Below are 16,266 nucleotides of genomic sequence, written 5' to 3' on the forward strand. Positions count from 1 at the left end.
CTTTCAAACATATTTATCATATAAACAAAGTACTTGGTAGAGCTAATGTATGGCAAAGTAAATTTTCTACATAAAAAGGCAGAATATATCAAGCTTATAACACTGCATATCTTTGGAAATAGTGATTTTTTTTTCTTCTGGTATTTAAACTCCACATCAAAAGTAAAAACAATATATATATACAAGTTGCAATACATGAATACCCTGTTCATGGCAAGCTAAGAAAGGCAGAACATGTCAGCTGGTCTTTGGGAATAATGATAGTAAACAGAAAACATCTTTATAAATTTCAAACATATCTATCATGTGTAAAGTAGTTTTTAAAAAGTATACTAGATAAGAGCTATATGGCAAGTAAATTTCTACTACTAATTACACTAATAACTAATAACTACATGGAAGGGAGGATGAAGGTTAGATATCTACAGGTTATGTTTCTTATTGTGTCTATACTTAACGCCTTCTATCTTCACCCGCATGGCCTGACGAAGAACGGAGGGCGACGACTCGTTGGGTCGCACCTTCAGTGTGAATGCTGAAAAGAAATTAAGATAACAAATACTTTGTTATCTATAGCCAAGAATTATTTTTTTTAAACATAGAAAGGCATACACTTTCAATAAGTAAAAATATAATTGAATATAATATAAACATGCTTTCTCCAAGAATTTTAAGGTGATCTAATACACCTTTTCACTAACATATTCAAATGTTATGCATACTTTAAAAAAAAAGGTTGTTCTTGAGAACCTGAAAGCTTGCCAGACATAGCAGCAAGTAATGCAATTTGGATTCCATGCAAGTACTGAAGTTCATTAGTTAATGGAATCCCTTGTTACTATCCCCAGGAAAGAAACATCCATAAATTTGAATAACTTTGTAAAAGGGTCTAGATCTATTAGTTGCAGAAGCTGGTGTAGATCATGGCATGATCTACAACTTCATGTTTATCTGCAGACCCATATTCAGCGATTTCGAGCGATCGGCGCTCGATAGCATGAATATTCATATTTTCTTCGCCACTGCCGCGCATGCGTACCTTCTCATCGCTATTTTGAATCAACGCTGCGACATGGAAGAATCGTTGGTGTAGTACCCCGAATTAACCTTTTTTTTCCCATCGAAGACTTCTTCAAATTATACATTCAAGTGATTGGAGTTGAGCCCTGAGGAGTCGTGCACCCTATGATGTAAAAATTGTAAGTACTCCCTTTGCAGATTTAACGATAATATCACCCAATCGACTGTTTTACTAGCCCCCACGAGAGACCAACGAAACCACCCGAAGCTCCGACGCCTGCGGCGCCGGTGTTGGAGCTTCCCGGAGTTAGTCTACAACCTCAACACTACATGGGGATATTGTAGTAGTTTATGATATAGACTACAAGCACGAAGCAGACTGCATTAGCAGACTACGAGTGTAGCAGAGCATAGCAGTCTTCAATAGCCACCCTCACCACTAGAGGGCGCTATTCCTATTGGAAGCTTCCCTGGAATAGAGTCAACCTGAACTCTCTCTCTCTCATGCAACCGACACCTCAACCGAACAGACGTACCTTTACTGGAAGTTAAGGATGTCAAGCCTGATTGCCTGATACATCTCCAGTGAGTATTTCATGTCTGGTTATGGTGTCTATAAAGTAGCTCCCAAGTCTACTTCATTGGCGTCACGGACTTTTAGGACCTCGAAATGCACCGTTTTGGGGTAACTTGTTGTGTTGTTTTGTCAATTTATTTTGTCAAAACGGGGCACGGACATAAATTTGCCGGGTTGTGCTTGGGGCTGTGCGGGATGATGCTCGCTTGGTTCCTAGTGGAAACGGGGTTTCCGGGTGGAAGTGGTGGGCGTTGCCCGCTAATAGTTCCGGCTGACCATTCTTTTTTCAGTGGGTAAATTTTCTGTGCCGTTACGGGGGTTGAGTGCCGTGAAGGGCTGGCAGGTTCGGTGGGAGCTGGGTAGGCCCACTGGCCGGATGGCTGCGGTGAAATATGGTACTTTATCTCCCGTGAGTGGATGTTATGTTGTTATTTGTGGCTAGTGTTAATACTAGTGGTGTGGGTGTCCTGTTTTATGTCTCTTTTTTTTAATGTTGGGTGTGATGGAATGATGGTATATCATTATCAACCTGTTGGCTTAAACAGGATGAGATGGTCAGCCATGTTGAATGTTTATGGAATCATTGTTATTGAATGGCGTGAATTAATGTGATCTGTAGAACAATGGATAATGGAATGTGGGAAACATTCCAGGAATAACCGAGGGGGGATGATTGTATATATATCCCCAGGCTGGGTTATGTTTTTCCATTCATATCCCCCCGAGCGTGAATCTTGAGGAGAATGGAATTCAAGATTCGCACACGTTCGCTGGAGGGGATAGACCAATCAGGGCGGCGGAATTTCGCCCACCCAGATCCTCCGGAGTACGTCCCCATTCGCTCACGTGTTGAGAAGTTTCAATTTCTGAACACGTGCGAGAGTTTGAGATTTCTCGGAAACGGCGGAGGATATCTGGGTGCGTGAGCGTTGCGATCTATTTTTTGACTCGACTGTCAACAACAAACAAAAGTCTTGCTCCTGCAAAATCGTAAACTCCTTCAACTTACAAGTACCTTTGGAGTTGTGAGAGGTGGGATTCTCGTGGATCGTAAGGTAGGAAATCCGTTGCTTTTGCCTTTTAATCATTGATTTTTCTCCTTTATCCCGATTTTGTCGGGCTTTTCCTTCGTTTATTTTTTGATACGTGGACTGGCTGTATACGTGTGTGAGTGCTCGTGTTACTAGCAGTTCCGTCTAGGCCCACCTACCCGCTTGGTGGTAGGGGCCAGGGGCTGTGTTTTAGCCAATTATTAAATAATTAAAAATAAAGGGGGAATAGGAGACAAATAAAGCTAGTGATTATTTGTTGAAGACAAGCTGTTTGGATTCGTTTAATTTGTTTGGATTCGTTTAATTTATTTCGGAGGCGTGAAGCTTACTGATAATAAATCTAGATTTAGTGGATATCGTGGGGGTTCTGCTCCCATGAGTTCTGCTACTGTGGAGGGGGTGATTCTAGTCTTCTTCGCAGACTTGGTTAAGTTAATTCTATTAAATATTATATAAAATAACTTAATCAAATTGTAGGGTGTAAACAATTTCCAATTATTAAATAGTTCTTAGCAATCCTTACTCCTTAGGTTAGTTTAGGGCAAATATTTCAGATTTGTTGGTCTGTTTGTTTAGTTGGTGGAGGGAGTTGTATTTATAATTCCCTTCGCGAATTGAATAGAACCTAGAGGCTAGACTCTAGACCTCTACTAACTAGGTTAGGTTACTTGTATTTTATTACATAACTTGCTTTGGTTGGAATCTGTATTAATTGTGATGTTGTTCTGGTGAATCTATAACTGGAATTGCTTTTGATTGTTTGTTTATCTTGGTTGACTGTTCGGTTTTAACTCCGTTGTAGGGGTGTTTTCCGGGAAACAGAAGATACCAGATAAATAGATAGCACTTTTGTGACCGTGGGTGAGGACTTGGCTCTGGGAGTTTTATCCCAGGGTAGTCGTGAGTCTTGGCGGTGCGGAGGTGGGGCAGTTGTAGTGTTGGAGGATTAGGGAATCTATTGCATTATACTGATACAATTATAGTATTTGTTATTTCTTATATTTAGGAACTGTTTTAGAATATAAGAATAATTACAGACTTAGAGTTTAATACTAGTATTAGGGATTAAATTTAGTAGGACATTGGGTTTATTACAGTCAGTGCCGGGGTGGGTATATCTTACCCTGTCTCTGGTGTATTGGTTAGGGCGCAAGGAGGGGTGTAGCTCCTTTTTATTTCATCGAACCTCTCAGACGGGGGAGTAATAGCTCATTCTTGAGTGAAGTAGGCTCCTTGTCGATATTTTATATCGGTTCGGTGAATTGATCTAGGGCAGTAGGGGTCTGTGTTTCCTTTGTTTTGATTGTGATTGTGATTGCAATTGTGCTAAAATATCCTAGTGTGTTCTATCCAATTATTTACCTGTGGTTGTATGGGTATTAATAATTGTTGGGTAGTTTAATTAATCTTCTGGGATATATTTTATTGGTGCTAAAATATCCTAGTGTATTCTATCCAATTATTTACCTGTGGTTGTATGGGTACTAATAATTGTTGGGTAGTTTAATTACTATTTTGGGATTTATTTTATTGGTGGTTATATATCCTGGTATATTGTTCTGTTCAATAACTTCAATTATTCACCTGCGGTTGTAGGGTGTTTATAATTGCTGAATAGATCAATTCATATTCTGGGATTTATTTTATTATTGTAGGTTTTGTCCTATTGTTGAAGGATTTAACCTAGCACTGTGGGGATATGGAGAAGGTCCCTATTAATAGTTGTACGTTTGAGGAGTTGCTGGCCATGCCCGGGGTAAGCCCTGTTCGAGCGGGGCGTATTTTAGAACTCCGGGAGAAGCATGGGGGATTACTCCTGAGCTGTTGGAGTCCTCTGCTATGTTTGCGGATGTAGGCAATCTGCAAGGCTGGTTTGACTTCCGATCGCATTTGGATTATGGGGGAGAGTCCCCCAGAATGCCATCTAGGGCAATATTCCAAACGGGCGATTTTTGGAGTAGCACGCTCCGGGGGAGAGGATCCGGAGAATCCGGAGGAAGAAGTCTTGGGCAGGTTTATCCCCATGACAGTTATCCTCCCCCGGTGAGAGAGTCGGGCGGGTTCTCCCGCGCGAATTCGTGGAGATATGAAGGTGGGGAAGATACTTCCCTACCAGGGCCGGCCCGGACTTTTCCAACCCTGCCCCCGGAAATGGGCGATGCATTCCCCCGACCGTCTTTGTCTAGAGGGGAGGGAGATTGGGGACGCAACCGAGGGAGGGCTTGTTATCAGCCACTCCCCAAATCGATCGGATTCGATGGGCGTGGGAATTGGCGCGCGTTCTTCCGAAAATTATCCGCATTTGCGGATGCCTGCGAGTGGGATTATCCACAGCGCCTAAACCAGTTGTGCTGGTGTCTGGACGGCCAGGCAAGCGAGTTTTTCGATGGGATTCAGGAGCGGGACCCGAATATGGGTTATTTCGGTGTAGTACGCCAGCTGGAGGGCCGGTTTGGATACCGAGAGCCTCCGGAGGCAACCCTGCTTGAATTTAACACTGCTAAGCAGGGTCTCACGGAATCCTTGCCTGAATGGGCAGACAAATTGCACCGGCTTGCATCCCGGGCATTTCCTGGGGTCCCAGATACTTACGTGCAGCGGCAACTGGTATTGCGTTTATGTCAGGGCTGCATCGATAGCGATGCTGGGTGTCATGCCCTTAATCAGCGCCTCTCTAATGTTGGAGAAGCAGTGGAGGCAATCCGCTGGTTTCAGCACGCGCATAAGGTCATGTACGGCTGTACCCGGCAGGCCAAAATGATGGCGACCGAATCGGGCGAGACCAGAGGGCCCGAGGTGTGAAGGGTGGATATTGCCTTGCGACTGGCGCGGGGCACTCCTGCAACCCCTTCCCCTTCCAGACTTGAGACCCGGATGTCAGAGTTGGTGAAAAGATTGGATAGCCAGATATCTGGTTTGTCTACCAGTTTGGATATCCGGATATCCGGCTTGGAGAAAAACCTGGAGAACCTTGCCAAGGCTCTAGGTGGGGCGCGAGGGATTTCACCGTCCCTGCCGGGGGTCTGACGAAGGTCGGACGAGAAGTACCTGGCCGACAAGTTAGGGATGGATGAGGTCCTCCCTGCTATTTCAGGGAAAGGCTTATGTCGAGAAGCTTTTCAATATTAGTTCTGTGGCAGTGGCTTTTTCCTCTTATGTAATTACCTCTTATGTAATTACCTCTTATGTAATTACCTCTTACCATGTAAACTTCTTCTTGGATACTGGATTACCTTATGGGTGATTTCATCTTCGAGCTGATAAGTAATTTATCGTTCCTGGTATCATCTGTTATACATGGTGGGGGTATGGTATGGATTTTTCCATGATTTCCAGGATAGTTGGGAATCCTGTGAAATTTATGTGATCTAGTAAGAGGATTAAGACAAAAATATCTTCTTATGTCTACCATGTCCACTTCTAAGTTATCTACATGAAAGCACATAAACATTTCCTTAGTCCATGCATACTGGAGATATGATCTTCATGTACTTCAGAATGTATGGATGTGTATTAGTTTAATCCTAGTTTTGTGGAATTAGTACAATTTGTCAAAATGCTTATGTGGATCTCTCCGTTGGAGTGAAACCTGTCCTACATGCTAATCATGTCGGTCATATTCATTAATCATCTTGAAAAAGGGGTGAGTGAGTTTACTTGGAGTGTGCGTTTTACTCTGTTTCACTCTACATCCTTTTGGCAAGCTTTTTTGTAATTAGGGTAGTTTTCTGTGGAGAGTTTCTCATTCAGCTTTCTTGTAGTAAAGTAAGGACTTTGCCATAGACATGTCAAAGTTGGCTGTAAGTTACGTCTATGGTTATAGCCTCCTGCTCCATGTCCTTATCCCTGTATAGCACTGCTGCTTGTTTGTAGAAATCTAGCACGGTCCATATTTATGCCTGTGTTCATGGTTTCCTCGTTCTTCAAGTGACTTAAGGGGGATGACGATAAGTATCCCTGCTATGTTTTGAGTGGGGTGTCAATGTGATAGACCCCTGCAATGATTTGAGAGGGGTGTCGATGTGACTGACCCCCCCCCCATAATGTTTTAAGTGGGGTGTTGATGTATACTCCACATGTTCTTTGGGAGGTAGGGGTAAGCGATCTCTCTTTCGGCTTTCAGGGTATTCATTGAACGATTCCCTCTGGGATATCGGGGTTTGTGATTATTGGGATATTTTGATTTGTTTAAATGTAGCAAACTGGGTATGGTTTCATCGAGGCCATTTGATTTGAACTACATTGGTTTAAATCAATTGCACATTGCTGGCACTCGTGTCACCCTTTGATTTTGTTTGCTTCTGATTTTCCTTTTTTAGAAACAAAAACTATACTGTTTGGATCACCCTTGTTTTTGTTTTTTTAAGTACAAAGAAAGGGGATCGGCATGATGTTTTCTTATTATATTGTGTTTATAATGAAATTGCCCTTTGAGGGCGTGATGTTTTTTATTATGGGATGTATAATGGGGTTGCCCTTTGTAATTGGCAAAGGGAACAGGGTTTTGTTCAAGGAAAGGAAGGGGAAAAAAGATTTTTTTTTTTTCCTCCGGGGACATCGTTTTGTATAAATTTTGTATGTTGTGACATGACCTGGCTGTTACAAAAGCCGGTCTTAGCGGGTTTGAGACACTGAATATGGTACCCGAGTTTTTTTTTAGGGTTTAGGTTCTCCCTGGGATGAGTTCTTTAAAACGGGGGGGGGGGGGGGATGTAGTAGTTTATGATATAGACTACAAGCACGAAGCAGACTGCATTAGCAGACTACGAGTGTAGCAGAGCATAGCAGTCTTCAATAGCCACCCTCACCACTAGAGGGCGCTATTCCTATTGAAAGCTTCCCTGGAATAGAGTCAACCTGAACTCTCTCTCTCATGCAACCGACACCTCAACCGAACAGACGTACCTTTACTGGAAGTTAAGGATGTCAAGCCTGATTGCCTGATACATTTCCAGTGAGTATTTCATGTCTGGTTATGGTGTCTATAAAGTAGCTCCCAAGTCTACTTCAATATTGATACGTAAAATAACATTCTATAGGCCTACTATGTCTATGAAGTAGCAATATATTCAACAGCAGACACAATAAAAATATGTATATCATAATATAATTAAGTTTCAGAAATAAACATACCTTTTCAGCTGTTTTCTGGGGCCAGTTCCGCTCGTCGATGGTCCGTCATTCGACAACAAACTCGTTTCTCTACGAGTGGGACTAGTAATATTTTGAAAATTTGTCGGGCTTATTTTCTTGGGAAGAATCACTAAAATGGGATAATGAGGCATCGGAGTATGAGGAGTCACTATCTCTTGATGAAATTTCATCGCTAGAATAATTGCTGGAAGACATTTTGGTGTGATTTGGAGACGTTTGATGAACGAAAATCAGCAAAAGTCCGATGCGCACTAATTCAAATAACGGGTCATTTTCAAATTACGTACGGGTACTTGCGTACTGTCCTCTACGTTGAAACTTTGCACACACATAGAACGGGAATATCTCGATCGAATGCTTTTTTTTCTATTAATAAAGGAGATTTTTTTTTTGGGTTGAAATGTCTATGTGTACATTTTCTTTTTACACATGGTTTATGTATGGTTATCTTTGAGTGCACTAGTCACTACTATAGTTTGTAAATAAAATCAAGAATATTAATAAAGGAACAAAATTGAAATTTCGTACATTTTCTTTTTTCACATTGTTTATTTATGGTCATCTTTGAGCTCACTATTCAATATGTGACCCCACAGCTAAAAAGTAAAAACCACCAATAAGTCGCAAAATGAACAACAGAGATAATGGCAGGAGAAGCGGGCTTTTTGAAAAGGATGCCAGTCATAAACAATGAAAATATGCAAGTTTAGAAAATAGACAAAAAATAGTTTACAAATTTGTATCATGTCATACAAAATTTAAGTGCAAAAAATAGGAAGAAAATAGTACTCGCAAATAGGTAAAAAGAAGTCTGAAAAAGAAAAAGGTGAAAAAATAGGGAAAAAGTAGTCTGAAAAAGATTAAAGTGAAAAAATAGGGAAAAAATAGTCTGAAAAAGATTAAGATGAAAAAATAGGGAAAAAATAGTCCTATTTTTTTCATATTTTTTTGGAGAAAATAGGAAAAAATAGTCTGAAAAAGATGAAGGTGAAAAAATAGGGAAAAAGTAGTCTGAAAAAGATTAAGATGAAAAAATAGGGAAAAATTAGTCCTATTTTTTTCATATTTTTTTGGAGAAAATAGGAAAAAAATAGTCTGAAAAAGATGAAGGTGAAAAAATGGGGAAAAATAGTTTGGTACTCGAAAATAGGAAAAAATAGAACTATATTTTTCCTATTTTCTTATAGGAAATAGGAATAAATAGTCTGAAAAAAAAATATAGGTGAAAAAATAGGGAAAAAATAGTTTGTGCTTGAAAATAGGAAAAAAATAGGACTATTTTGTTTCTATTTTCTTGAAGGAAATAGGGAAAAAATAGGAAAAAAACTAAACACAAAACTACTAGGGATACATGTAATTCAGTTCAAAACTCTAACATGAATAGGTTAAATACGCTAATTATTTGTATCCAATTGTAACTGGGTTTCAATTTATAAAATAAAAATGAAAAATAATTCTTGGTGATACAGGTTTTGAAACCTTTTTAAAATTTGAGTGGTGAATCTTTATCTTTTCTATACGAAAATGGGTTGCTATTATTGCAATCTATCACTACAATTTGAAGCAGATGGGGCTCTTTCTTGAATTGCTTATTGTAAATATACATTGATATTTGAATCAATTAGGAAGAATTCAAAAGAAAATATATATTATGCAGTTTCTTCCGGAATGTTATAATCAAATCGCATGTGCGGTGGCTTAAAATATAATATTAATACAATAGTTGCTTCTAATTAGAGGCTAATGACTTATATATTGTATTTTGTCGTCATCAGGGTAATAATGTGCAGGTGAAATATAAAAGTGTTTTATATTTGTTTTCAAGTGGGGGCCCGGTGTTTAATAGTAAGTTTGTAAACACAACCCGTGTCAGCTATAACGTGTAACACATGCAGGATGGTCTAAACCATGCGTTCTGAGAGAGATAGTTGTCACAAGCGCACACTTACGCGATCAAAGGAACTCCAAATAGTTCCACAGACATACAGTATTTATGGGAAGGAACTATTTGGAGCTCCATGAATTGACCTCTGATCACGATCAACTTGCAATCGCATCCATCAATCAACTCAGCCCTGCCCCTTGTAGCTATTTGCAAGCTGGTTTAGACATTTATTACTGAAACAAATCAAAACACTTTAAATGGCTCAATAAAGTCTGTGCTTGACAATTATCTTACCGCTTTCAGGTTCAGACTTAGATGATGAGTCTCCACTGGAATCAGCATGAACACAAACCACCATCATCACCACCAGTGCTAAGATGAGTAACTTCATGACTGCGTTAGATAACGGCTACTAAATACAAGGATCGACAAAAACACTGTTGCAAATTTGTGTTTCACTGATGAAAACAGATGTGTAACTTTTCTATAAAAAAAATCATAGGATAGTGCTCAAATTTTGCTAATTTGTTTGTGTCGCTTTTACTAAAACCAACTAAATATCATGGTAGACTTCCCTCTTTAAAACAGTTGCATATTAACATTTTACATATAAAACTATAAAACTACAAAGGACCACAGATGTTTGTTGGGTAAGAAATAAAACCAACACTAAATGTTTAACCAAGTTTTGGTGCATTTTACCTAATTACAAACATGCATTAATAATGGCTCATGCCCAAACTAGAGTTGAAAACAGTTAGTATTTCGAAAGCAATTAACAATTTCGGAAGGCAGGTGTAAGTCTGTGTGAGTAATGAGGATTAACGCCTTATTAAAAGACACAAGCACCCTCTAATGTTACGAACCCGGGATCTCCCGCGTTTAATACGCACTAAAAGCCCGTTACACAAGGGGCGAACAAATGTCTGAAGAAATGCAGACCTACGCTAAACAACTGAATATACATTAATTTTTCCCAAATCCAGAATCTCAACTACCGAAAAACGCTTTATAGTGGCTGCTTCGAAAGATAATTAACCTGACGTCCTGTCTTGCCACTTTCAAAAGATCCATTAAAACATAATTCTTCCCTCAGTAATAAAGTATGATTCACCTATCAAATAGTTTTATGTTTCTCTTCACATTCTGTTAGTTAGTAAGCGTTAAGGTACTTTGTGTGTTAACGCTACTAAATATTCGATATCATTTTGAATACAATTACAAACTGACAGGATCAGAAAGACGTTTCATGTGCAACAAGCATAACGTAAGGGATGTTGGTCCTACCTGATTTCGATGCGGTCTTTGAGTAGAATTCTGTGAGATGATGATTACTTTCTCGTAGCTTGATGTGGCAAAGTGTCTCTACCCAGATTTCTGTTGCATTACTGTCTAGATAGCTTCCAGTTTTATAGGATATCGAAGCCTGCCATGACCATCTGCTCGTAACAGACAAGTCACCATATTCATATAAAATTGAACGAATCAATCAACGTCAAAGAATTGTTTCATCATTGCTCTTTAATTATTTCATATTTTAAAGTACCTGCATTTGTATCTATCAGGAATAAACGCTGTTCACCGCATCCGTCGCTCCAACCATAGCCCATAATTTATACCAATACACCATGTTGATCAAATATGGAAAGATTTGAAGAAAGAAAAAAAAATTACCATGCACTGACAGGCTTTAGTTCCAATCATAAATTCTCTGTGACTGACTTAGCACTTATTTCTGAGGGACCAGTCACTGAAGATCCATGATTTTTACAGGTGCCTCGAAAAGTTCAAATACAGTATATTTGATTGACATCGTTCATCAAAAAATGAAAAAAAAAACTAAGCATGTAAGCTATGAAGCTGTAGATATCAAGTATCAATTCACACCTTTCTACAAAATACACACGAACACACATACGCACATACTGTGGGAATCTTAATGGAGGGGGGGGGGGGGTTGTATTTGTTGTTCATTTTAAATATTATTTTCCTTTAATTCTGAAGAAACACAAGGATTACTAGGGCATGGAAAAGAACTTATAAAGTATTTGAATACACACAAGAATTGGTATGATTTGATATGTATACAAGACACATGGTTGCAGGAAAATAGAGTTCTTCAAATAAGTTCTTGAATAAAAATGATAAAGTTATTATAGTATGCGATTTTAACGCTCATGGTACCATATGGGGAAGTGACAAAACAGACAAGAATGGACAAGTGATAGAACAATTTGTGAATCATCATAATCTAACTGTTTTGAATGATGGCGAAGGAACCAGACTGGATACACGAACAGGAAAACTGTCATGCTTAGATTTATGTATAACCACTCCTTCACTGGCATATAGTAAAGATATTGTCTCCGACCAGGAGAAAGCAAATGCCTTTGGAAATTTCTTTAAAAAAATAGGAATAAAAGACAGGGATACTAATAAGGCATTACCGAAGGCACCAAACGATGACATTTATATTTTGAATGTTGATCATGTTATTAATGAACCCTTTTTTATAACAGAAATTGAAAAGGCAGTGCAATCGCGAAAAAGGACTGCCCCAGGAAAAGATTATATACCATACGTTGTGTATGAAAACCCGCCAAAAGCAATCAAGGATATCATGCTGAATATCAACTTAATATGGAAAACCGGGAAAATTCCAATTCAACTAAAGCATTCTGTAATAATCCCTATTCTCAAACATGGAAAAGATCCTAGAAATACATCTTCTTATACAGGGCGTATCATAATAAAGGATATTGAAGTTTAATGACGATTTATATGAAAACTACTGATTTCATAATCAAGCACTTATGTCTGTTGTAAAGGACAGAATGTCCTCTTTTTAATAACACCCCAATCATACTTCTACTGTCACAGTTGACTGAATAACAAAGCATTGCTGTCCACCATGTGAAAGGTGCACCGTGACAAGTTAGCATTCACAGATAAATTCTAAAGATTAGTGCTTGTGTCAGCCCAGACATATTGAAATGCTGAACAATGAGTGGATTATGTGTCTAAGAAGGAAATGTTATCAAACTTGGCACAGTGCACCTTTCACATGGTGGACAGCAATGCTTTGTTATTCAGTCAACTGTGACAGTAGTAGTATGATCGGGGTGTCATTAAAAAGAGGACATTCTGTCCTTTACAACAGACATAAAATGCTTGATTATGAAATCAGTAGTTTTCACATAAATCGCCATTAAACTTCAATATCCTTTATTATGATACGCCCTGTAGACCAATTGCTTTAACATCATGTTTTGCCAAGATTATTGAACGAATGGGAAAAGCATGAATTATTACCCAATTTTTTAAGTGGATTTAGGAAAAGTCGTAGTGTGACGGACAATTAGAAAACGACATCCAAAAGAGCATAAACTGTAACGAACATGTAATAGCAGTTTTCTTGGATGTCGAGAAAGCGTTCGATACAGTTTGGAAAAAGGGTCTGGTTTTTAAATTAGCAAAAAATGGGATAGAAGGGAACATGCTGAGGTATATAGAAAATTATCTAAAAGCACGAACTTTTCTAGTACGAATTGGAAATACAGCATCTAAAACTTATAAAACACATAACGGGTTACCACAAGGGAGTGTTTTAAGTCCTCTTTTATATGACATAATGATGGGTGATATACTGACAGAACAAGATGTAAGAATATCTATGTATGCAGATGACTGCGCAATATGGATATCAGGCAGGAACATTGTACATATTACTGAAAAATACAGAAATATTTGAATCTTTTAATTTGTTGGTTTGAAGAGTGGGGGTTTCGACTCTCACCTGTCAAAACAGTGCCCGTATTTTTAACGAAAAGCTCGAATGCCGTTTTACCGCCTGATATAGAACTGAATGGAAATGAGCTAATGTACGAAAAATCTCATCGCTTTTTAGGGGTTATATTTGATAAAAAGGTTAACTTGGCAACCACATATCAAAAATGTAATCACGAGAAGTAAAAGAAAATTAAATATCTAAAGATGTCTAACTGGAACAAACTGGGGAAGCTCCTCGAAATCACTTATTATAGTGTACAGAGCACTTATAAGATCTCTTTTTGATTACGGATGTGAGGTGTATGACAGTGTAGCTGCTACCACCAAAAAGCCATTGACTCTTCTTCTTCTTATCGAGTCACTACACAAGTCCCGTCCAGTGGTCCACACAGGCTTTGGCACGGCAATTCACGGCTTCCAGGTCATCTTGGGTGCATGGCTCTGGCAGGAGTGGGCAGACTAGCAGGTGTTCCATTGTCTGTTCCTGGCCGCATTCACATGCCGTTTGTTCGTCTCCTAGACCCCACCTCTGCATTAGGACTCTGCATCGACCGTAGCCAGTTCTTAGGCGGTTGAGGCTAAGCCAGGTAGGCCAAGTCTCACTGGAGCCGGTTGCGAGGGATTCCTTCGGGCCATTGACTCTGTCTAATACCAAGCACTGAAGGTATGCGCAGGTGGGCTGCCCTTAAAGGTACTATGTCCCATTTGCAGGCCAAAAAAATGAAAAAGTTAAATTCCAACTGCATTTGTAAGATAATACTAATTTAGAACTTCCCTAAAAAAGGTGGGGTTTGAAAATGTATTTAAGTGGGAAAATAACGACTATTAGTTGTCAAATCGACTTTAGGGCTATAGAGCCCAAAAGTAATAGTCTTGATTTTCAGACAATTGTACCGAATGGTCATACATTTTATGCTGCGCAAAGATTCAATCAGTTTAATCTTGGCCATCACAAGAAGTGGGTTATTGATGTAGACAAATGCTCATGTACCCTTTACAACTATTTTCATGTATTTTATTACCAAAGAAGAAAAAAGCCAGTCAGTCACTCAATAGTGTCTGACAGTGAAGTCTAGCAAGTAAACAGGTTTCCTTGCATAATTTGAATATGAGGACACTGCTAACGTTTAAATTTCACAGATAGGACATACATGACATATTCATAATTCCTGCAAAGTTCTACAGAATTTGAGGTTGGCTGCAAAAGGGACATAGTACCTTTAACCTCCTTAGGTGGAAATGGGGGAAATGCCTTTGGACATAAGAAGACAAATGCTTTCAAGTAAATATCGACAAAACATCGAAAGATGGGCGAATCATCCGTACGGTTGTTGAAAAACATTGAACCATGTTGGCATTTTCAATACCTGAAGGGGAAAAACGTAAACAAACCTTTTGGATATAGATTACAAAGCAAGCTGGGAAAACGTTTAGAAACGATAACCCCCTCCCCATTTCCACCATGGCGTATCAGGACAATTACCCCCTGGGCAATCACCCCACGGTAAATTACAACCCGGAAAACTACCCCCACGGACAATTACCCCCCAGAAAAATTACCCCCCAGAGAATTACCCCCCCCCCCCCAAGGACAATTACCCCCCCAGAAATTACCCCCCGGAGAATTACCCCCCGAGGACAATTACCCCCCAAGGACAATAACCCCCTGGAAAATTACCCCCGAGGACAATTTCTATGTTATTTGTAAAGTTCATTTTAGTGTTTTCAAATTATTTACTTCGATGTGGGGGGGGGGGGGGGGCTGGGAATTGCCTAATTCCCCCGTAGTTTTGCTACCGAGTAAAGAACAGAAATTAAATGTTTTGAAGAAATTGAACAATACATCGCGCGCAGATGAATACGCCTTACAGCCTCTTTCACCGGAAGCTTTAATGTTTCATTAAATTATTGGAGAAAGAAGACGATTCGTTGTACCGTTCTCGACTCTTAATCCTTGTCTAAATTCAATTACTTTTGACGTTTAATTAAATTATTAGAGAAAGAAGACGATTTGTTGTACCGTTCTCGACTCTTAATCCTTGTCTGAATTCAGTTCACCCCTCTTGTTTGAATGAAGTTCCCCTTCCCCCGCGCGTAGCGCCGAAGCTCTGACATGTCATTAAATTGATAAAGAAAGAAGACGATTCGTTGTACCATTCTCGACTCTTAATCCTTGTCTGAATTCAGTTCACCCCAGAGCCCTGGGAACGATTTTTTCACCGGGGGTGCTGAGATATATATATATATATATATATATCCATAGTAGGAAGCATTTGCAACTTTATAACCACAAATTAGTCGCATTTTCACACACTTCCTTGAGTAATATAATGTAAAATTGGTTTCTCCTACCCCTCTAAGAGTAGGGATCTTTTGCAATTTGAGAACCACATTTGGCGCATTAATGTCCACCTGCACTTCCTGGAGAGAAAAAAAAACGAGACCTTCTGATTAGTTAGAGGTTAGAGAAAAGTGATCTGTCACGTCTCGAGACGTTGCATATGCTTCGTTGCTGCACAAAGATGGTGGTCTGGTCAGTGGCGGATCCAGGGGGGGGGGGGGGGGTGAAGGGAAAAAAGGAAAAAAGGGGGGAGTGTTACTTCCCCCCAAGCCACTGAACGAAATATCTGACGACGTAATTTTCCCAATTTCCGGGGCCAAAAAAACAATTGTGGAGAGAAATTAGGGAAAGAAAAAAAAAAGAGAAAGAAGAAAGGTAGGGGAGATCAGTTGCGATTTTTCCGCCAACAAAGTGTAGATCGGGGGGGGGGGGGGGCGGGGCACTGGAT

At 39.5% G+C, this 16,266-nt stretch overlaps 1 long non-coding RNA gene across 1 annotated transcript in view; it reads right to left on the reverse strand.

Annotated features, from left to right (window-relative positions):
- Window positions 1-11,577, reverse strand: part of LOC115921210 — a 29,298-nt gene extending 17,721 nt beyond the window's left edge. Inside the window, exons 1-2 of the long non-coding RNA XR_004062812.1 lie at window positions 10,976-11,577; window positions 9,983-10,100 (exon numbers count right to left, since the gene is read on the reverse strand). This is a non-coding gene — a long non-coding RNA (uncharacterized LOC115921210). The remainder of the gene's footprint in view (window positions 1-9,982; window positions 10,101-10,975) is intronic.
- Window positions 11,578-16,266: the final 4,689 nt, after the last annotated feature.

The sequence above is a fragment of the Strongylocentrotus purpuratus genome, unplaced genomic scaffold (assembly GCF_000002235.5).
Source record: "Strongylocentrotus purpuratus isolate Spur 01 unplaced genomic scaffold, Spur_5.0 spur5_scaffold_1, whole genome shotgun sequence".
In the NCBI taxonomy this organism is placed as follows: Eukaryota; Metazoa; Echinodermata; class Echinoidea; order Camarodonta; family Strongylocentrotidae; genus Strongylocentrotus; species Strongylocentrotus purpuratus.